The following is a 22,384-nucleotide window of genomic DNA, read 5'->3' as shown; positions in this document are numbered from 1 at the left end:
TATGGGACTAGGTTTTCTTTTTGGGAAGTTTTTTTATTATTAATTCAAAATGTTTTAGGTCTAGTCAGATTTTATATTTCTCGAGTCAGTATTGGTAATTTTTGCCTTCAAAGAAATTTTTCAAATCAGCTACATTATCTAATTTATTACACACATTATTCATATTTTCTCATGATCCTTTTCATTTCCTAGAGTTGGAAGTAATTTACCCTGTTTTTTTTTTTTAAAGATTTTATTTATTTATTCATGAGAGACAGAGAGAGAGACAGAGAGAGGCAGAGGGAGAAGCAGGCTCCCAAGGAGCAGAGAGCCTGATGCGGGACTCGATCCCAGGACCCCGGGATCATGACCTGAGCCGAAGGCAGACGCTTAACCATCTGAGCCACCCAGGCACCCTAATTTACCCTGTTTTATTTATTACTGATTTTAGTGATTTGAGTCTACTCTTTAAAAAAATAGCTAAGGTAAAGTTTTGTTACTTTATTTCTATTTTATTTTATTTTTTTTTTAAGATTTATTTATTTATTTTGACCGAGAGAGACACAGCGAGAGAGGGAACACAAGCAGGGGGAGTGGGAGAGGAAGAAGCAGGCTTCCCTCTGAGCAGGGAGCCCTATGCGGGGCTCGATCCCAGGACCCTGAGATCATGACCTGAGCCGAAGGCAGACGCTTTACGACTGAGCCACCCAGGAGCCCCATACTTTATTTCTATTTTCAATAAACTAATTTTGATTTTAATGTATTTTCTAGTAATTCCAACATCTGGGCATCTCATGAACAGTTTGATTGACTTTTTTCTCCGTGTATGGATCATGCTTTCCTGTCTTTTGAGTGTCTTTAATGTTTTTGTTGGGACCTACACATTTTTAAAAAATCTAGCACCTCTTGAAATCATATCCTCCACTTCTTTCTCCAAGATTTCTTTTTGTTGCTATTTGTTGTTTTCATGATGCTGCTGTTGACAACTTTCCCACATTCTGTAAAGACATGCATGCCATTGAAGTCTCTGCTAAGTTAGTTTAATTGTCTGCTAATGATTGGACAGTTTTCCATAAATTCCTTAAACCGCTGTCTTCTAGTTTTTTTTTTCTGAGGGATTCTATGTTTGTCTTGGATCCTATCTTCAAGATTCTATCATGTAGTTTCCATCTTTGTTCACTTCCTGCTTATGCAAACCCTCAAGGTCAGCAAGAGATGAAAAGACAACAGCCTTCGCAGGTCATTCCTGGGCATGACCACAACCCTGCATGTGCATAAAGACTTCTAGATTTCCAGGAATATATCTCTGATTTCAAAGTTCCATATGGACATCTCTTTCTCCAGGTTTAAGTTTTTTGGTAGGCCTCTTGTTTGTCCTGTTATTGCCTCCTCAGTCACCTGCTCTTCATCCTCCAATGGTGCTCAACTGCTGGGTTTCACAGGTGCTGTAATTGTCAGGTTCTTTTATTTTATATATGTATGTATATATGTATGTGTTTTTTGAGACTACCATGATGTTGAGAATGGGAGGATGGAAATAGGACAACTTAAAATGCTGTAACACTCACTTCTCTTTTTGCAGCTGCTTTTCTTTAAAACAGCCTCTCATATTGTTACAGCTTCTTATATTGTTATAAGCCTTTGGTTAACTTCCAGAGTACCAAAGATTTTGGCAGTTTTTGTCAGTATTACCATTGCTTTTAAAAAGGAGTAGAATTTCAGAGGTATTTACAATGCCATTCTGGAAGTCCTTCCTGGTGACTAACTTTATAAATACTCAAGAAATAAAAATATAATTTTTTGCTTTAAAAAAAAATTCTGTTACTGGTGACCGCTATGTATATAGACACTTGATAAATATTTGTTGAATGAATCAATACATCATTATTTGTTGTTGATACATTGAAAGTCAATATATTTTAAACTCAAGAAAAAAATGGATTAAGTGTACATACATACTGAAAAGAGTATCTCCAACATTTTTAGGCTGTGACTCTGTGCCAACAATAAACTTATTACTTGTTCCACACTACTTCATTTAATCTTCACAACAACCATTTGTAGTTTCACTGAAGTTAGAGATAGCCAGTAACCTTCTCAAGGCAATACAGTTAGTACGTGGTTCAGTGGAGATTGCAACCAGAAACTGAATCTGGAACCAACTTCTTAAACATAATATAATATAGCCTCTCCCCCCAACTCCTTGGATTTAAGAGCTTTAATTCCAAATGTCACAGAAAATATCAGTTAGATGATAGTTTTATAAAAAAAAGAAAAAAAAAAACGATACAGATACTGGTCAATGAACTCACAAGTGTAAGAAGTGTGCTACATGAGGGGCAAGGCCTTCACTAACACCACAAGGGTCTCTGGCCCAATGAGTAGAGTTTGATAGTAATTCTTGCTACAAATATAAAGAAAAAAAAGATACAGATAAACTCAAGAGGCATTTTTTTTTCTTTTCTTTCTTTCTTTCTTTCTTTCTTTCTTTCTTTCTTTCTTTCTTTCTTTCTTTCTTTCTTTCTTTTTTTTTTTTTTCTGACCTAAATCCTGTCAATTTTGAACTTAGGAATACCACAGGTCAGGATAAACTAGTTTTTTTAGTCATCAGTGAGAGGAGTCTCATAAAACACCAGCTATTTACCTGAAAGAAAAAGTTATCTCCTGGATAGCAGGCATCCTTTCCTCCTTTTGCCCTGTTCATGCCAGGGCTCTGGGTTCCATATTTCTCTCCTCTCCCTCAGTTGCCACAATCAACACTCTTCTCTGTGTTATCTTTCTTTCACTTTTATGACTTATGCCCCTAATACTTCTGGTATATGATAAAATATGATGACATGATACATTCTTAAAGTAAAATGTTTGATTATGTCTGCTCCTTGTTTTAAAGACTCCAATGACTTCCCATTACCTGAACAACAAATTCCAATCTACTCCATTATAGAAGACTCCAATAGACACTCCTAATCAGAATTGTTTCTTCTTTTTTGCTAATCTCATCAAACGTAGATTTACAATTATTTGAAGCTATATGTTACTGAAATTGAAACTAAAGTTTTTGAATTCTCATGTTTTGTCTTCAAGTCTCCTTGCTTTCCCTTTTTAGGTGTATGACCATTGTCTGATAATGTCACATTTATGAGGCTCATTTTGCTCATCTATAAGATGAGGTATCATATCATTTGCACAAGGTTATTGATAAGATTTAATTAGGTAATGCATACACTTAGCAGAGTATCAGCTACCTAAGTTCAGAGTATTTGGTAACTCTTTTATTTTATTTTATTTTATTTTATTTTATTTTATTTTATTTTATTTTATGTTATTAGCTAGTAAATATTATTATTGGTCTCTCAGACCTTTTCTATGAGTGTACCAGCTCTATTCTTCTTATTCTTGTCTTGGGAGGAAGTCTTAGGATTGTGTGCCCCTCTCTCAATTTCACAAAGTCAAGCTTAGTGCTTGAGAAGCCTATAGTTTATTTTTCCTCAGTCTGTGCCCTGAAGAGTTCAAGGTTGTGCATCTTCTCCCAATCCAGCAAGGTCAAGCTCACTGCTTATATCTGTAGCTATCTGAAGGTCCTCACACATGCCATCTGTGGAGGCTCATACTCATGAGGCATACACTATAGGGTACCTACCAGAAGGGAACCATGCAGAGTGCCAGGGGTGTTTATCAACTGGCCGTGGGGGTCTCCCCGCCATGAGGCAGCCTTATAAATTTTGTGCACGAGGTTCTTGGTGGAGTCCATAAGTCAGTTAATAGGATCTGCAGCTGTTTGTTGAGATCCACACACTGTTTGCTGTGAATCTTGGCCACTTTTCTCTCCTCCTGTCTCCAGACTATTCAACTGTGCTGATCTTAGTGTCTTGGGTCAGGTAAGACATAAGTGGACTTTTTGAGCAAAATCCCACAGGGCTGGAGAAGCTGGGCAGGCACTTCACTCTCACTTTCCCTCCTGGGAGAAATCAGACCAAGAAGTAAAGTGAAACAATTTCTTACTCTCTTCAATGCATCTATTCTCAGGATTTTTGCTCCACTGAAGTACTGGAACCTCTGAATTTCCATAAAGGCATTCTTGTCCATAGGTTGTTGTTTAAATTCGTGTTTTATGAGGGAGTATGAGGACTAGAACCTCCTATTCTACCATCTTGTTGATGTCAGAGCTCATTGTTCTCCTTTTCTCACTAAGCCAGATATTTCATCCCCATCTTTTTAACTTAGCATACCTTTACCATAGATGTACCTGTGTTTCTTGTGGCTATATCTTATCTTCCTAGAGCTTACTGAAGTCCTAAACAGTAAGCCTCATGAAAGTTGACATTTAGCCTATCTTCCTCACTTGGTCTTAAAATGTCTGGTCATTCAATAAATTTTAGTTAAATGTTCAAAATTTTAGTTAAATGTTTAGTTATATATATATAAATCTGTTGCTCTTTGTATATATTATAAATTTATACATATATACTATATGTATATATACAAATTGCTTCTACTTTCCACAACAACTATTTCCAGGTATTTACTTTGCCTCAGCTTGAACCTCATCTTTTCTTTTCTCTGATTTTTATGTATCAGGCTTTTTCAGGAGATGTTTTGTTTGTATTGAGCAATTTGAAAAGATTATACAAGGTGTAAATAACATCACACCATATAAATTTGGACTACTGCTGAGACGGTTAATCTCATGTGTTTCAACTTGACTAGACTAAAAGATGCTCAGATAGTTTGTAAAAACATTAGTTCTGGATCTGTCTGATCCTTGAGGGTGTTTCCAGAAGAGATTAGAATTTGAATCCATACACTGATGAAAGATCACCCTCACCAAGACACATGGGCATCATCCAAGCTGTTGAGGGTTTGAATAGATCAAAAAGGCAGACGAAGGGCAAATGAGCTCTCTGCTTGAGCTAGGACATCCATCTTCTTCTGCTTTTAGATATTGGTGCTCCCAGATTCAGGTCTTCAGGCTTAGATGGGGACATACACTATTGACTCCTCTGGTTCTCCAGCCTTCGTGTGTGGACTGGAACTACACCACTGGTTTTCCTGGGTTTCTAGCTTGCAGACAGCAGATTGTGGGACTTCTCAGCCTCCATAATCCATACACCAGTCCCTCATAATAAAGCTCTATATCTCTGTTATCTGTCATTCTCTCTTGCTGTCTTTGTATGTATGTATGTATGTATCTATATCTACAGCATCTATATTATTGATTTTGTTTCTCTGGAGAACCCTAATACAACTGATAATTTCAATTCTCTTGACAATTAGAGTGTGGTTTGTTTTTGCGTGTACTATAGACACTACAGAAATTTTATAGGAAATCAATCACATGACTCTATTACACTTATTGATCTCCTTCACCTACCTCTTTTTCTAACTGTTCTTTGCCATATACTCTCCTCTTTCTCATCCTCATATGTCTTTTTTTCCCCCACTAATTGAGTTCTTCATTCCAAATGGTAACAAGGAGGTAGGACAACTCAATGTGCTCTCTACAATTTCAAAAATGTTTCCTTGAAGGACACTTCCAAGCCTCCCTTAAAATATTCATTTTGTACCATTGAGAGAGACATAATATTGGCTAAATAGACAATGATATTTATTCCACTGTCTCACCATTAAGTTCTTAGGGTTTAATTTAAACTAACTTGAAGGCACAGGCATCTCTGAGTAGCACTAATGGTAACTTAATGAATGTAAGAGTTAAAGAAGTTAACAAAGAACTTCATAATCCTTAAAATCCATTTAGAGAAATCAGGGGGGGAAATTGCAATATTGCAAGCTATTTTCTAGATCCTTGGGTTTTAACTATATAGGCAACGTGAAAATACAAACTGAACAATTTATCCTAGGATAAGGGGGGAGCTACTTAGAGATTTCAGTAGTCAAACATGACATTCAGAATCTCAACATACATTTTTTAAAGAAATACCATCTGACTCCCAAATTGTTTGCATAATTCCATTTTTTCTATGTTGACATACCTGTTAAAATGTATATCCTAAAATGAGGGTAACAAAAACAATGAAGTGGGAGGTTTGTCTTCAAAATAGAATTGGAACTCATTTGTGCGAGAGTCAGTGTTCCAAAATATGCACTATATGGAAGAAATGTAAATTTGGGGAGAACCAAAACAACACTTTATGACTGCTAAGCATGTAAAAGCATCTGGAAGGATAGAAGCCAACCTATTAAATCATTAACACTGAAAAACTTCTACAAAACACCTGGTAAATGCAGAGAGAAGAATGAGGACATTATAGATAGGGGAAAACCTCTCACATAAAATAAGTGATTGATTTCCATTTACTATTTTAATCTTGTTCTTTTTGTATAATGGATAAAACAATCTTTGGTGATTTGATTGTATTTGATGTTTGCTTCTACATTACGGCATTTTGGAGAAAAGAGTAATTAATTTAACGTACCTCGTGTATATTTTACTAGATTTGTCTTTATATTTTTTTTAGGGCTGCATGCTACAGACTTAACATAAAATCAGGACTTGGAAGTAGCTCATTTGATTTGGATGCAGAAATATTCATAGCAATCTGACATAAATATTTCTTGTCACTCCTCATGTATCAAAACATCATTTTTCACAATTGTTCCAAGTATGCTTAAAAACAGGATAAGTCTTCAAGAGATAGGTGGTTACAATTTAAGACATTCAATAACTTCAGCCATAAGGGTTAGCTAAGTACAGCGAGAAAGAGAAACAAAACACAAACTTTAGACTAGCAGGAGGTAATTAAAAAAAAAAAAATCAATAGTTAATTCAAATACTTTTTCAATGTGTCAATATTTACCCTTCCTGCCTCCCTCCCCTTCTTCCCCTCTTCCCTCCCTGTCTTCCTTTCCTAATGCAGTCTTTTAATTGTAACCGTTTATCTGTATCTATCCCTTTAGAAAATATGTCCCCATGTGAATGTAAAAGAAACCATAATATTTGCATTTCTTCTCTGAGTTAGGAAAGATGTTCAGAATGCTCTATCTTGAATGGAAAAGAACCAAACTGACCATTATATAACCAGTGTTTCTGAAGTGTTTAAGGGAAAAAAAATCTATTTTTGGTAAATCTGTATTTTCCATCATTTTCATTCTAATATTGCAAACTATTTTCTATGCACAGATGGATAAAGCAATGTATTGCACAATTTCTAACACTGCAATTTAGATAGTTCCATTCCTTTCAATGATCATTGAGAATGATTTCCTTCATTCTTCCTCAGTAAAAGTAATTGAAGAAGAACAATGGCTTCAAGATAATTTTAGCCTTGCACATATTTGAGCCCTAGTATATACACTCCTTTTTTTTGGTATTCCTACGGGGATACCTTGTCACTTAAAACTGGATATTTGATCAAACTCTTCCCCTCAGCTCTGATTCTCACCTCTATATGACCATGTGAATTTTCCTTACTGTCCTCCAAAGACCCTTCTTTGTTTTTGGGATGAAGTTTAACAATCCTTAGCATTGACTACAAGATGCTTTATCATCAAGCCTCTGTTGACGTCTATATACACAGATAACACTCAATTCCTCAGTGTAATCTTCTGCAACTCATAATACCCTTCTAAGTCAAATGCTAAATTACCACTCTGTTAATTTCCTTTCATGTTATGACACTTGCTACAGTTTGTTAATGCTAAACTATAAACTCTGTGGAAGCTGGGACCACATTTGTTTTGCTCACCAATATAACTCTAATCCTCTGTACGTATAGTAGTTTCTAAAATAAGTATTTTTAAATTAACAATTGGTTCAATTTTTCTTTCAAAATGAGCTCATTTCTTTCATATTTTTATTTTTAAACTTTTGATGTTCCCAGTAAAGATTATGTCTTCATACTCACATATGAACCACTATGTGCATAAATTTATATTATTAAATTTAGTCCTTGCACTGTCAAGATTGATCCTTTCCTTTAAAATTCTACACCGTTTATTACTACTAGACTCTTGCAATTAAATCTAAAGATTGTACTATCTACTTTCACTTGGGATTACAAACCTATTATCCTGAGATTGTTTTGGGGCTGAAATTGTCATGATTTGGCCTTGACTCTGGCTGATCATGCTGTTTTCTTAGGCTCCAGTGACTTTTACCTGCTTTATCTGCCTGAGCTCTGAAATTTCATTTCAGTGCAATAAATCAGTTTTATCATTGTATCCTTTGGAATCTGTGGGTGATTTTTTTAAAAGATTTTATTTATTTAGGGAGAGAGAGAGAGAGAGTGCATACAAGTGGGAGAGGAGGGGCAGAGTGAGAGGGAGAAGCAGACTCCCTGCTAAACAGGGACCTCCCTGAGAGACGACCCCTCCCCCCGACTCAGGGCTTGATCCCAGGAATCCCTGAGATGATGACCTGAGCCAAAAACAGTCACTTAACTGACTGAGCCACCCAGGTGCCCTGTGTGGGTGATTTTTGATTTACCTCCTGCTCAGATATTTGATCTTCTCATTTGCTTAGCCTGTAATATGGGTCCTGTATGACTTGAATTCTAATATTCATTGCAGTGTTGACTTTGCCTTATCATATTTTGCCTAAATCTTTGGTACATTGTGTTTCTCTAAATTATATTATACATCTGGTCCTAAAAATATATTTTAGGTTTTCTGGTAAAGAGAGACCCCCAATACTCTTAAATAGATTGTTTTTAATATATGGTACCTCAATTCATTTACAGATGACAATATATAAATAATAAACAAAAAATAATGAAATACGGTCCTTAACCATTAGTGAAGCATCAAATTTATACTGAAATATAACTCACTGCTGTGTAGCCTGACTCCTATATAAGCTTGCCAGAGATAGCAAATAGAAATAAAGTACACCCAGTTATTGGGGCGCCCGGGTGGCTCAGTTGGTTAAGCGACTGCCTTCGGCTCAGGTCATGATCCTGGAGTCCCTGGATTGAGTCCCGCATCGGGCTCCCTGCTCGGCAGGGAGTCTGCTTCTCCCTCTGACCCTCCCTCCCCCCTCTCATGTGCTTGCTCTCTCTCATTCTCTCTCTCTCAAATAAATAAATAAAATCTTTAAAAAAAAAAAAAGAAATACAGTACACCAGTTATCATGTCCCAAATAATATATTTATTTTTATTTATACTAAAATATTATTCACTCATTGTCTGAAATTCACATTTAGCTGAAAACCTTGTGATTTACATGGTAATTCTATCAATATACATACTGTCTAATCTTAAAAAATTAATAATTTTTATAATAATTAAAACAAAATTTGCAAGAATTAGAAGCCTTAGATATGGTTCCTAGAAGGAAGTCTTATTTAGCATCATTATTAACTATTAAATGTTATTCCTAGTGAAGTAATTATTTTACATATTTATTTTTAAAATTATAGGTTTTTGGGGCACCTGGGTGGCTCAGTCGTTAAGCGTCTGCCTTCGGCTCAGGTCATGATCCCAGGGTCCTGGGATCGAGACCCGCATCAGGCTCCCTGCTCAGCAGGAAGCCTGCTTCTCCCTCTCCTACTCCCCCTGCTTGTGTTCCCTCTCTCGCTGTGTCTCTCTCTGTCAAATAAATAAAATCTTTAAAAAAAATAAAAAAATAAAAATTATAGATTTTTGGGGGGTTTTTACCTTTAATTTACCTAAACCTGTTGTCTCTAAATCACTTCTGGAAGCAATATTTTATTTTCTTTTTTTTTTTGCTGATTTTTCCTATCATAACTTTTTTTGCCTGTTTTGTTATTACCTCTGTCATTTTAACCCCTTTTAACTTCTTGTTATAGATGTTTTCTATTTCTTAACTAACTTTATTTTAATGGGTTTTTCTTAATTCAGTTTGAATTTTCAATTGCTTGCATCTCATTATATATTCTTCCTGAAGAGACCCCATAAATCAATGATACACATGAGTTAGATTAATGTTTTCTTTGATGACCATAAGGACTATTTTAGAGATAGCTCTATAATGTATAAACTTGAATCACTGTATAGGACTAGTAAAAATTTCAATGTAAAAATCCTGCGACAGATACAGAAGGGGCATTTCATTTCTTAAATCAAATTAATAATATATATAAATAACAGAACTGTGTTTCTTTGTTTTCAAAGGAGAGGGAATAACTTAAGAAAATACCTTTATATGTTAGTAATCATGTAGGAAAATATGTAATGGATAGAATTCAAAAAAATTGAAAAATAGTAAAAATCTATTGCTGTGAAATATTTTAAGAAACTTGGGGGTATTTGTTCATAAATAATCAAGTTTTCAAGGATTTAAACATTTAAGGCAAACTTGGATAAAATTGATGTATCAAAGCCAGTATAATTATAACAATGATATCATTACATTGATTATTTTGTGAATATTTAGTTACTCTGGACCAGAAATTGCAATTAGCATTTTACCTTCATTTTCATGTCTTATTTTTACTATATCTAATCCTGTGAGATAAGCAATCCCACCTGCTTTTCAGAAAAAGAAATATTTATGTTTTATTTTTAATAGTTTTTTTTTAATTTAGGGAAACAGCTAAAATGTATTTTAAACAAAACTATGTTTAAATGTGTTTTTGAATAACAATCAATGTTCCAGGTAACAATTTTTTGCTATTATCACTCCTCATCTTTTCCTGGGATGCCAATTCTCATTGTTCCTTTGTGGGGAACTAGAATACTGCATTGAAGGGAACTGTCTACTCACTCAGTTGGACCTAGATTTCAACCCTAAGTCTGCTAAATGCTAGCAGTGATCTTGGACAAATTATCTTCAGGCTTCATTTCTTCATATAAATTTGGATTAACAGTGCCTGTATTATAGGGCTGTTGTAGAGATAAATTAGATGATATGAAATGTGCTCAGTACCTGGCTTGTAGTAATTATTCAATAACTAGTGGTAATTATAATTATTTACTTAATTTGTTGTGGGCCAAATTTTTGCAGGTCATGTTTTGTCTCCTTTGCCACAATCTTTTTCTTTATTTGTATTGAGTTGAAATTGTCTTTCGGTAGCTTTCCTCAGATATAAGAGGTCTATTTTGCCTTTCTACATTCTTAGTTTGTCTGTTTTTCATGCTTCTAATCAGCTAAATAAATAGACCATTCTACTACCAAGGGATTTCTTTAATCCAACACTCATTTTTCTTTGTCACATTGCATAGGCAGGAAAATAAATGATCAGCTATAAAGCATGTGTTTAACAAGTATAAAGAACCCTAGGTGATTATATTTTCCTAATCTGAATGAAAAAGAGAATTCTTCATGCTTATCCCTTTTGAGAAGGGGTGGTGGGGTGTGGTATAGAAAGCTTTCTAAATTTCTCTTCCATATAAGAAACTGCCTGGATTAATTGACACATGATGTATCATTACCTAGAAACCTTAAAAAAATATTTTATATTATTTTATTTCTAATTAGAGTTAAGAAAATGTTAAGAAATGGTCCTTATACTAAGTCGGGAAAATCAGTGTTCTGCTAAGACCCCTTTTTCCGAAAATAATCACATAATAGGAATTCAATTGTACTGTTACCATTTTTTTTTTAAACTTCAACTCATCCAAAATGTCTCAATAAATTACATCTTCAGAATTCACCTAAAAATTTATACATAGATATGATGGAATATTAGACATACATATAAACTATGTATATAGCAGTGTCTGTATTTATAAATTTGCACACAGATAAGTAAAAGAACTGGAAGAAGGGACATTAAATACTAACCACTGTATTTGATAATTTCATTTCTCTTTTTGATATGTATAATGTGTTGATAGTTTCTAAATTTTCTAAAACAAACATGTGGTCTTCAAATCAGAAATAAGTAGCACAAAAGAAAAGAAGAAACTATAATAAAATGAAGAAAATACAAATAGCATCAATTACAAAAAGATAATTTCTAAAAAATAATTTTAAAGGGATTAAAATGATTTGAAAAGAGGAATTAACAGGAAAAAGTAGTGAGCATGAAGACAGTCCAATTTGAAGCCTGCAAGAAAATGTAGCTAACATTCTCAGTTTTTCCCTTATATTTTTACTTTTTCAAAGACAATGCTAGAGAATAGATAGAAGGAGATCCAACCTATTGAGGATTGCGAACATTTTCTAAGGATGGATTAAGATCTTATCTGTGTTTCCCCATGTCCATTGTTTTTAACTTAGAGCCCTTGTTTCCACAAGGGGGGGAAACATATTTTCTTCTGATTTTTTAAAAGGTGGGGGTTAGTAACAAAAATGGGGGGGCATCAAACAGTGTTATTAAATGAGAGGTGATTAAGTGGAAATCCAAGTTAAATAAATGTTTTGGAGTGTTAAAAGCATCGTCTAGTCACAGGCTTTCTTGCAGGCCTCTGATGCGGATATCAGCAACTTGTAAACTCATTGTTACTTCACTCAGGCAAAATCTTAGAATGCAATTGTTAGCTTGCGTTTGCAAATTTTGGTTCTCCTCAGGCCTTCCTAGCTGTGGGCTCTGAGTCTGTCACAACCTCCATTCAGCTTCCTAGCCCAGTGGTCCACCTGTCACCTTGGTTCTGTGGTCAACAAGTCTACCTGTGGCTAGCCAAGAGGCAAACTGGCTGGCTCCCAAATCAGCGTGGCCACCTCACCCTGAAAGTGGGAATACTTGCTAGTGTTTCTTTTTCTCAGCTTCTGCTTGCTCTCCCTCTATCTCTTTCTGCCTCTCTAAGAAAATAACTTTGTCCCCTTCATTAGACTTTGACTTCCCCACTTTGACATTTAACAGTCTATAATATATATATAATATATATATATATATATTATATATATATAATATATATATATATATATATAATTCTTAATTAGGGGCGTGTGGCACTGTCTTACCTTCATCCTAGCTAACATCTGCATCTCAATCTGAAACTCAAAGAAGAAAAAAGAGAACACATCTAAATATTTGATTCACCTACATTTCTCTTCTTTCTACTATAAATTTCCCCAGGAAAGGGAAATTTCCTCTCCTTCCAATTTGAACGTTTTTATTACATATAACTCCCCAGGCCAGTTTGTGAAGCTCAAATAGGAAGACAGAATTGTTTAAACACTGATTCTCAAGAAAATAGTCTTGTAATTTTCTTGTAAAGGACAAATTGGTTGAACCAGGGTAAAGGTCATGTATTCAAAAAAGGCAGTAGAAAAAAGTGCACATTAGTTTTTGATTTATTACCCATTATACATGTTATTACAAGCATGCTGAAAGAATCCATTCAGTGGCCATATGCTATCCCAGAGGGGCTGTACTATAATTTATTTAAAACTTGCCATAATTTTCCAAAATTAATTTATTTTCAGGTTTTTCTGTATCATGGTTAAAAAGCAATTTTTACTAATTTTTGTGCTGTAGAAATTACTGTATTAATACCATTCTTAGAGAACCATTTATGTTGAAGTTGATATCATTAACACCATTAGCTCATAGAATCTGTGCCTCCATATTTAAAGAAATGTAAATATTCAGGTCAGTGAGATTGCCTATGAGAAAAATGCTAGGAGACATACAGTATCGCTGTGCCTTTTAGCTGACAGATCTTTTCCCTAAAATAACTCCCTGTTCCTTTGTAACTCTTTGACTTTCTAGATGAGAGAAATTGTCTTCACTATCTTTAATGTCTTATTTGCACCATATGATTATATTTAATTCATATGACAAATCATAATTTCTTATTTTTAGAAAAATAATGTGTCATTTTCTATGTAAGATCAAATAATATTTCATTCAACATGAATAAACATACCAGCACTCTATGTTCTTTTCATAAAAATTCACTCTGAAAATGTGGAATTTGTCATAGCTGCTAAATATTTTAAGGTCTTTAGTTTCCAATGTAAAAATCTTAATTAGTACAATCATTTTCCCTTAAGTATAATCTTAAGTGTTAAAGGTGTTTTGGGGGGGGCGCCTGGGTGGCTCAGTTGGTTAAGCGACTGCCTTCGGCTCAGGTCATGATCCTGGATCCCCGGGATCGAGTCCCGCATCGGGCTCCCTGCTTGGCAAGGGAGTCTGCTTCTCCCTCTGACCCTTCTGTCTCTCATTCTCTCTGTCTCAAATAAATAAATAAAATCTTAAAAAAAAAAAAGCGTTTTGGGAATCAGTTGTTTCTATGGCAACTAGGAATTCAAACGGAATTATAACCTGCTGGAGCAAGATGCACTTGATCAATCCCATGAAAGAGATTATGGAAAATACTATCTAAAAAGCAGTAAAGGCATCAGTATTCTTCAAGTAAAATCTTCAGAAAAAATATTATCACTTTTTGCGTTTACTTGTTGTGTTCACTATTGACCCAAATTCTAATGTAACATATAGTTTAATTACAGGAATAGAACTTACGAGTTCTTTAATGGTAAGGAATAGTATGCAAAAACAATATATATATGTTTCAAGGTGGAGGTTTGGAGCCCATATTTTATCATCACCCCAACTTCCCTTGGGGTTCCAACTCTTGCCGCTGTACACAAAAGGACTGTCTACAGAATCGGGAACAGTATTAATTTTAACAACTGAGTACAGTCTACTCAAATGCATAGTATTCTAAATATTTAGAGCACAAAATTTAAATAATAAATTTAAGTGAGGCTTCCTCTTTCTTCCTGAATATAGATGGTTGATTCCCAGAAGTAGTCTCACGTGGCTTTACCCTTGAGATTTACGTTTGATAAGAAAGAACCATATAAAAAGTGGAGAGAAGCCTTACTAGATGCTGACCCAGGACGAAGAAGAGCAAGGGAAGGCCCATCGTATGTCCTAGGTCTTGGGTATCCTATATGCTGAGCAATGGGAGGAGTTTTTTGGTTTTGGGTTTTTTTTTTTAAATGAAGAGGAGTGTAGAGTAGGCAAAGAAAGAAGTGTTGGACGAGCACTGAAAGTTCTCTGTCCAGCGTGGCTTTTTCAAATTATTTAAATCCCTATTCATGTGCCTTCAAGTAGAAATTAAAGGATACCCTCAGATTCAGACATTTTTTTTTTTTATGAGAGCTAAATTGATTCATCACATCTAATAGGTTCTTACAGATAAGATGAGTTCTCTATTATGAAACTGTATCTTCAAACAGCCTATTTTTTATTTTATTGTAATATTGGCTAAAACCTAGATCTGAGAAAATTGCTGTTCACTACCTGATTTCCTTCCTCCACATGAAAAGAAATGTACATCTAGCTTATCATTAATCAATTAAACATAGCAATGTTACTCGTCTTAGAGGATATTGTGAAAATTAGATAATGTTTATGAGAAGGTGTTATAAGCTCTAACAGGAATAGAAATTTTAACTGACATTATTATCTCTATTAGTGTGATAACAGTCTTTGTTTTGGACAGATACAAATACAAATTTGTTTGTTTTAGACAAATACAAATCAAAGGTGTTACATATTTTTATCGATATATATAACAGTAATGAATCTCAACCGCAATACTCAGATTCAGGTATTCAAGAACTAAAACCTTATTTTAAATAGCTTTTAATCTAATGCTTTCTTACACTGAATTGGCAGATAAACTTGGCCCACACATATGATCCCATCTGTAAAAGAGATTGTGTCACAGTTTTGTTTGTTACAGAAGACCAGAGGACTGAAGGAGTAGGGCTGATATTCAGGCAACATATATTTCTGCAAACCCATCTCTCATCACTGTCTTGAGTTCAGTGTATTTGCACAATTTCCTAAGATACATTTTTAAAAACTAATCATCTCATTTACCTAAAGTTACTATGCAACCAGTTCCCTCACTTTCCGTCTCCCTCTTGTACCGCCAATGTAGTGAACACTTTGTTCTAGTCATCCAGAGAATTTGTTTTTTTGTTTTTTGGGTTTTTTTTTTTTTTTTTTTGTCTTGGAGGGAAAGCTAAAGCTACACGCATATAAATGCTTCTGCAAGGTAGTATTTTTATGACTCTAAATTTCCTCCCCAACTTTTACCTGTTTCACTAATACTACACTTTCCCAAGAGATAAGGCATTTAGAATACAAAAAGCAGGGGTGCCTGGGTGGCTTAGGTGGCTAAGCATTAGCCTCTTGATTTCAGCTCAGGTCATGATTTCAGGGTCATGAGATCAAGCCCTGCCTTGAGCCATGCCCAATGCAGAGCCTCCTTAAGATTCCCTCTCTTCCCTCTCCTTCTGCCCTTCAACCCCACCACACACATGCTTTCTCTCTGTCGCTCTCAAAAAAAAAAAAAAAAAAAAAAAGTACAAAAAGCAGAATGTTTTGACCCTACTTTTCATTTCTTCCCTACCACATACTTTTTATACAGCAACAAAGAATAAAATTTTCTAACCACATGAAAGCAATAAGGGAAAGGTAAATATACTGAGAGAAACAGTATATAAAATTAATTCAAATTATCATCTAGGCAAAGTAGTTTAAATATGTAAGTATTTTGAGCAAATTTGTATTTTTATCAATCAGAATAGATTAGATTGTGCTGAGGTAGCAAATATTCCCCAAACTTTGTGGCTTCAAACAATAAATATTTTTGTTCTGTGTTGTTTTGTTGTTTGTGTTTATTTTATTGCAGGTCATCTAGAAAGTCTTTGCTCTATCTCCTGGACTCACTCTGGGACCTGGTTTGCTGGAGCAGCCGCTATCTGGAAAGTGTTGGTTGTTGTAAAAGAGGTTAAAGAAAAAGTTTTTAATTGTCAATTACATATACTGCCTTAGAAATAAAACATCACTCAAAATTCTTTGGCCAGTACAAGTCAAATAAGTGATTTCATCCAAATCTAAGAAATTGCCTAGAAGGAAAATAAACATTTGCAAATAGCCCTGAAAAGATTACTGAAGTTCTATGAGTGTTAAATGCATTTTTATGTTTATCCTTGTTAAAAAGTGTAGTCGGGGCACCTGAGTGCCTCAGTTGGTTGAACATCTGACTCTTGGTTTTGACCTAGGTCATGATCTCATGGGTGCTGAGATCAAGCCCTGTGCTGGTGTGCTCAGCGGGCAGTCTGCTCAAACGTTCTCTCCCTCTGCTCCTCCCCCACTCACTCTCTCTCTCAAATAAATAATTTTTTTTAAAAAGAAGCATCATCATTCAATGAGAGTATTTAAAAATACAGTGAATGATTTAACATCTTGTAATTCTGCAAAAATTTTAGACAAACTTAAAATAGGCAAATTAGTATATCAGTTTGAAAACGAAGGGAAGAGCTGTTCTTCCATCTTCACATCCCTCAATACATTTTCCTAAAACATTCATTAAGTGTTTATTTGGAAACCACCATGCAATTTACCTTGGATAACATCATGATAAAAAACACTAACCTCAGGCGCCTGGGTGGCTCAGTTGGTTAAGCGACTGCCTTCGGCTCAGGTCATGATCCTGGAGTGCCTGGATCGAGTCCTGCATTGGGCTCCCTGCTCGGCAGGGAGTCTGCTTCTCCCTCTGACCCTCCCCCCTCTCATGTGCTCTCTCTCATTCTCTCTCTCTCAAATAAATAAATAAAATCTTAAAAAAAACCAAACACTAACCTTAAAAAGCAAACAAAACAAACAAACAAAAACACTAACCTTGCCACCAAGAAACTTAAAATTTAATGAGGTAGAAAATGTACATAATAAATTTTACTCTATAATTTCAATAAAACCACCCTTTTGAAAGTCACAAAAACCACTTGTTGACATATCCAATGATTGGATCCTAGTTCTCTTTGTAATAGACATAGCATTGTTATTCCTTCCCTCTTTAAGAACCTCCCACACAGTCCACTACCTATCATTTCTCTTCTACTACATTCTTTTTGTTGAGCATGTACAATTTTTTTTTTACCTGCACTCTTTCTCTTCACCTCTAGATTTCTATATTCAACTGTCGTATTTACGTCAACACTAGCGTGTCTAAAAGAAAACTTAAAAGTACATGCCCCAAATTTTACTCTGGATTTTCCCTCCCCAAGTACATCTTTCTCTTGCATTGCCTGTCTCATTAACAAATACCATCATTTAATTGCTAAGATCAACCTTCTTAAAGTCATCTTTGATAGCTCTGTAGTTGTCATTCCAATTTCCTCATCCAAGACTTCAGCAAATTTTATCAGCCATACATTCAACTGAAATCGACTAAAAAGATAATAGTTCAACATACTATAATTTATGTCAATTTGTACAATAACTGGCTTCCATTTTGTAATTTTGTACCAATGTCACAATGAATGTCTTTAAATAGAAAAAAAGAAGTATTGAATGATGATTGTACACACCAAGCTTAGATTCAATCATTTAGCTTTTTATTAGTTCTTTATTAAATGCCTGCTATATAAAAGGAAGTAGACTAGGAATGAAAGTGACAGATCTATGCCCTTAAAGATTGAATAAAAAGGCTCAACTGTTTTTCATGTAAGAATGCTTTCATCATGCTCTTGTATTTAAAAATGTGTTTCTATTCTGAGAGATTCTCCTAATTCTTTTAATTGTTATCTAACACCGCCAATGAAAATTTGCCAAAAATCTTTCAAAAACTCGGGTTTCGAGCTTATTTCCCTATCTGATCCTCTTTCGCTAATTTCGTAGAAGAAAAATTAGCACTACACTGAATGAAATAAAGCCCCCATCAGCAAATCCTTCCAAATGCAAGTTCAAACATCTGTTTTTATTGCATGCTTTCTAAAATTTTGTGATAGAATTAATTTCATCAGATAATAATGTTTTTAATAGGTGACAATAATTTCACTTTTGCAGTTTCTGTAGAAACCCACTGAAATCCGCTAGGTTTTATTTGTAATGTATTGTATTAATTGGGATAATGTTATACACGTGAAATAAATTAAAGAAAAATGATACTTCAGTATCAATTAAGTGAATAATTTTCCTACATATTGGTAAATTTAAGCCAGACAGATACCCCCATGTTTTTCTGAAATAAGATTTTAAAAAATGATTTGAAGTTCCATCATTTTGAGAATCACCTACTTTTATATTTTGTTATTCTTTGTAGTCCCAAGTGCCAAGGCACTCTTGATATTTTGGGGATGGTTCACCTCAAAAAAATCATGTCAACACTAAATTGTTTAAAGTCTTGAAAGTTTTATCTACGCTTCACTCCCAGTGATCAGTCCCAGTACTGATGATACGTTAAATTACTTCATTTGATTTACTTATGCATTTTCCAATTGATTTATTTGGAGACAAATATGCACTCGAGGCATGGGCTTTATGATGACTTCCATAAGGTTTAAAGGCTGACAGTTCTCTCTTGATATATAGCTTGTCTGTTCTTGAGCTCAGGAGAGCTATGAATTGTCATGGCAGCTCTATAAATTTACATTTCGTCGTAATATTAAGGAAAAGCCCAGGAATCATTTCCAGTATTAATGACTCAAGCACACCTATTTCTGTCTACATGAGTTGTAAAAATCTCAAAATAATTGCCCATGCAGAGATATTATAAGTTTCTGATAATTTTTTTAGCACTTTAATGAAGTTTTGATAAATAATAGGGAGAATAGAGGCAGTTAGCAAAATAAGCATATTTATTACATAATTAAATTAATTAAACATAATTACATATGTAATTATTATTATTACTTGCTAGTGTCTGAAATGAAGCAAAAAATAGTAAAAACTTTCATGTCCAAAGTCTCACAATCATTCACCAAGCAGAATTTTTTTTCTAATACTTCTCAAAATACATTGCCTGATTAAAGAAAAATGTGCCTTTGTTAACTGAAGTATCACTGTATATTTCAAAAGTGGAAAGTAAATATTAATACTTCATTGTTGTAGTTCAAAATGGAATAATTTTGCGTTGATTTTTAACAAAACTTCCAGCATGGACTAGCAATAAGTTTCATACTTGGTATTTCAACTTCAAATTTTTTGGATAATTTCAGCAATGCTTTTGGTTTATTTTTAAATTATGATTAAACATAGTGGCATATATTATGGGGAAATATGACCTCTCTTGTCCAAATAAAACCATTGTGAAAAGTAAGTTATTCTTATTCTTACCATGTGATTTAAAATTTTGTGTGCCAATTTCTACTTGTACAAATAATAATACTAGATAGACTCATGAACTTTTCAGTCACAAAAAACAAAACAAAATACGAAGCATAAAAACCAAACCTTTGCCAAGAACAAAATTCTGCTCATGGCTGAGAAATGTGTCTTATGGGAGAAATTAGTTTGCTTCCATTTTTAAAACATGCACTTCTAATATGCTGTTGAAGGGTAAAATATATCTCCCAGTGGAACATGACAGGATTCTTCTCAGTCTATTTTATGCTTCTTATCTATCACTCCATAGATTTTTCAGAATGGAACCATCTTTAAATTTATATCCCTCTATCCCTACTTTGTTGAGGGTTTTTATCAAGAAAGGATGCTTTATTTTGTCAAATGCTATGTCTGCCTCTATTGAGAGGATCATATGGTTCTTATTCTTTCTTTTATTAATGTGGTGTATCACACTGATTGATTTGCAGATGCTGAACCACAACTGCAGCCCAGGGATAAATACCATTTGGTCATAGTGAATAATCCTTTTAATGTACTGTTGGATCCAATTAGCTAGATCTTGTTGAGAATTTTTGCATCCATGTTCACTAGGGATATTGGTCTCTAATTCTCCTTCTTAGTGGGGTCTTTGTCTGGTTTTGGAATCAAGGTAATGCTGGCCTCATAGAATGACTTTGGAAGTTTTCCTTCTATTTATATTTTTTGGAACAGTTTCAGAAACATAAGTATTAATTCTTCTTTAAATGTTTGGTAGAATTCCCCTGAGAAGCCTTCTGGCCCTGGATTCTTGTTTGTTGGGAAATTTTTGATTAATGATTCAATTTCTTTGCTGGTTATGGGTCTGTTCAGATTTTCTATTTCTTCCTCTTTCAGTTTGGTAGTTTGCATGTTTCTAGGAATTTATCCATTTCTTCCAGATTGCCTAATTTGTTGGCATATAATTGCTTATAATATTCTCTTATAATTGTTTGTATTTTGGCAGTGTTGGTTATGATCATTCCTCTTTCATTTGTGATTTTATTTATTTGGTCCTTTCTCTTTTCTTTTTGATAAGTCTGGCTAGGAGTTTATCTATTTTGTTAATTCTTTCAAGGAACCAGCTTGTAGTTTCACTTAACTGTTTTACTGGGTTTTTGTTTGTTTGTTTCTATACAATTGATTTCTGCTCTAATCTTTATTATTTCCCTCCTCCTGCTGGATTTAAGCTTTATTTGCTGTCCTTTTTCCAGCTCCTTTAGGTGTGAGGCTAGGTTGTGTATTTGACACTTTTTCTTTTGCTTCTTGAGGAAGGCCTGTATTACTATGTACTTCCCTCACAGACTGCCTTTGCTGCATCCCAAAGGTTTTGAACTGTCATGTTTTCATTTTCATTTGCTTCCACGTATTTTTTTTTTATTCTTCCTTAATTTCCTGGTTAACACATTCATTCTTTAGTAGTATGTTCTTTAACCTCCATGTATTTGTGGTCCTTCCAAATTTCTTCTTGCAGTTGACTTCAAGTTTCATAGCATTGTGGTCTGAAAATATGCATGACATGATCTCAATCTTTTTGTACCAGTTAAGGGCTGATTTGTGACCCAATATGTCATCTATTTTGGAGAGTGTTTCATGTGCACTCGAAAAGAATGTGCATTTTGCTGGGTGCCATCTAGTTTGTCTGATATAAGTATGGCTACTTCAGCTTTCTTTTGATGTCTATTAGCATGATAAATAGTTTTCCACCCCCTCACTTTCAATTTGGAGGTGTCTTTGGGTCTAAAAAAAAAGAGAGAGAGAAAGAAAGAGAGAAAAGAAAATGAAAAAACAAACGAACAAACAAAAAAATATAAGCCTGATTCCAAAGAAGATAAAGAAAGTGAAAAAAAAAAAAAAAAAACAGCCTGGTCCTATTTCCACTAGAACTGAAGGGGACGCCGTGAGGCACTATAGGATCAGTAGACTCAACTCATGTGCATGTGACATGCTGCCTGGGGGAGAGATATGCTGTGCTGGCTCAGAGTCAATCCTCCCCAGTAACAAAAACACTTGCCAAGCACAGGGGGGCTAGGTTTGATGTAAGTGGAGGTAGGAGCCACTATGTTGCTCTCTGAAGTCCAACCGTGTTGGTAGCAAGGGTAAAATGGTGCTAACCCACTTTCTCTCCACAGACGGGGAATCTCACAGCCCCCGCTGTTCAGGAAGCCCTCAGAGAAAGGTGAAGGGCAGTCAGCATGCCCCATGTGACAGCTCTCCTGCCTTTTATTTTTTGGCACAGCTGGGATTCAAAACTCCAAATCTTAAAGGAGCCAGCACCCCTTGAATCTGCTCCCTCCTCTAGATTAGAGCCTATCTGTGCTCTGACTAGTGCCCTCTGTCCCACAAAAACAGCCCCATGCCTGCACAGTGGGCAAAATCTATGGTGTAAACAGCAAAAAGCAATGACCAGACTATGCACCCTCTGCTAGCACTTCTTT

At 34.8% G+C, this 22,384-nt stretch overlaps 1 pseudogene; it reads left to right on the top strand.

Annotated features, from left to right (window-relative positions):
- Nucleotides 1-2,248: 2,248 nt before the first annotated feature.
- LOC123838068 (small nucleolar RNA SNORA62/SNORA6 family) lies at nucleotides 2,249-2,391 on the top strand (annotated as a pseudogene).
- The last annotated feature ends 19,993 nt before the right edge of the window (nucleotides 2,392-22,384 follow it).

The sequence above is a fragment of the Mirounga angustirostris genome, unplaced genomic scaffold (assembly GCF_029215605.1).
Source record: "Mirounga angustirostris isolate CCGP_5_RB_7025 unplaced genomic scaffold, mMirAng1.0.hap1 SCAF_8, whole genome shotgun sequence".
In the NCBI taxonomy this organism is placed as follows: domain Eukaryota; kingdom Metazoa; phylum Chordata; class Mammalia; order Carnivora; family Phocidae; genus Mirounga; species Mirounga angustirostris.
The sequence above is the reverse complement of the archived record's forward strand: the minus strand, read 5'-3'. Positions and strand labels throughout refer to the sequence as shown.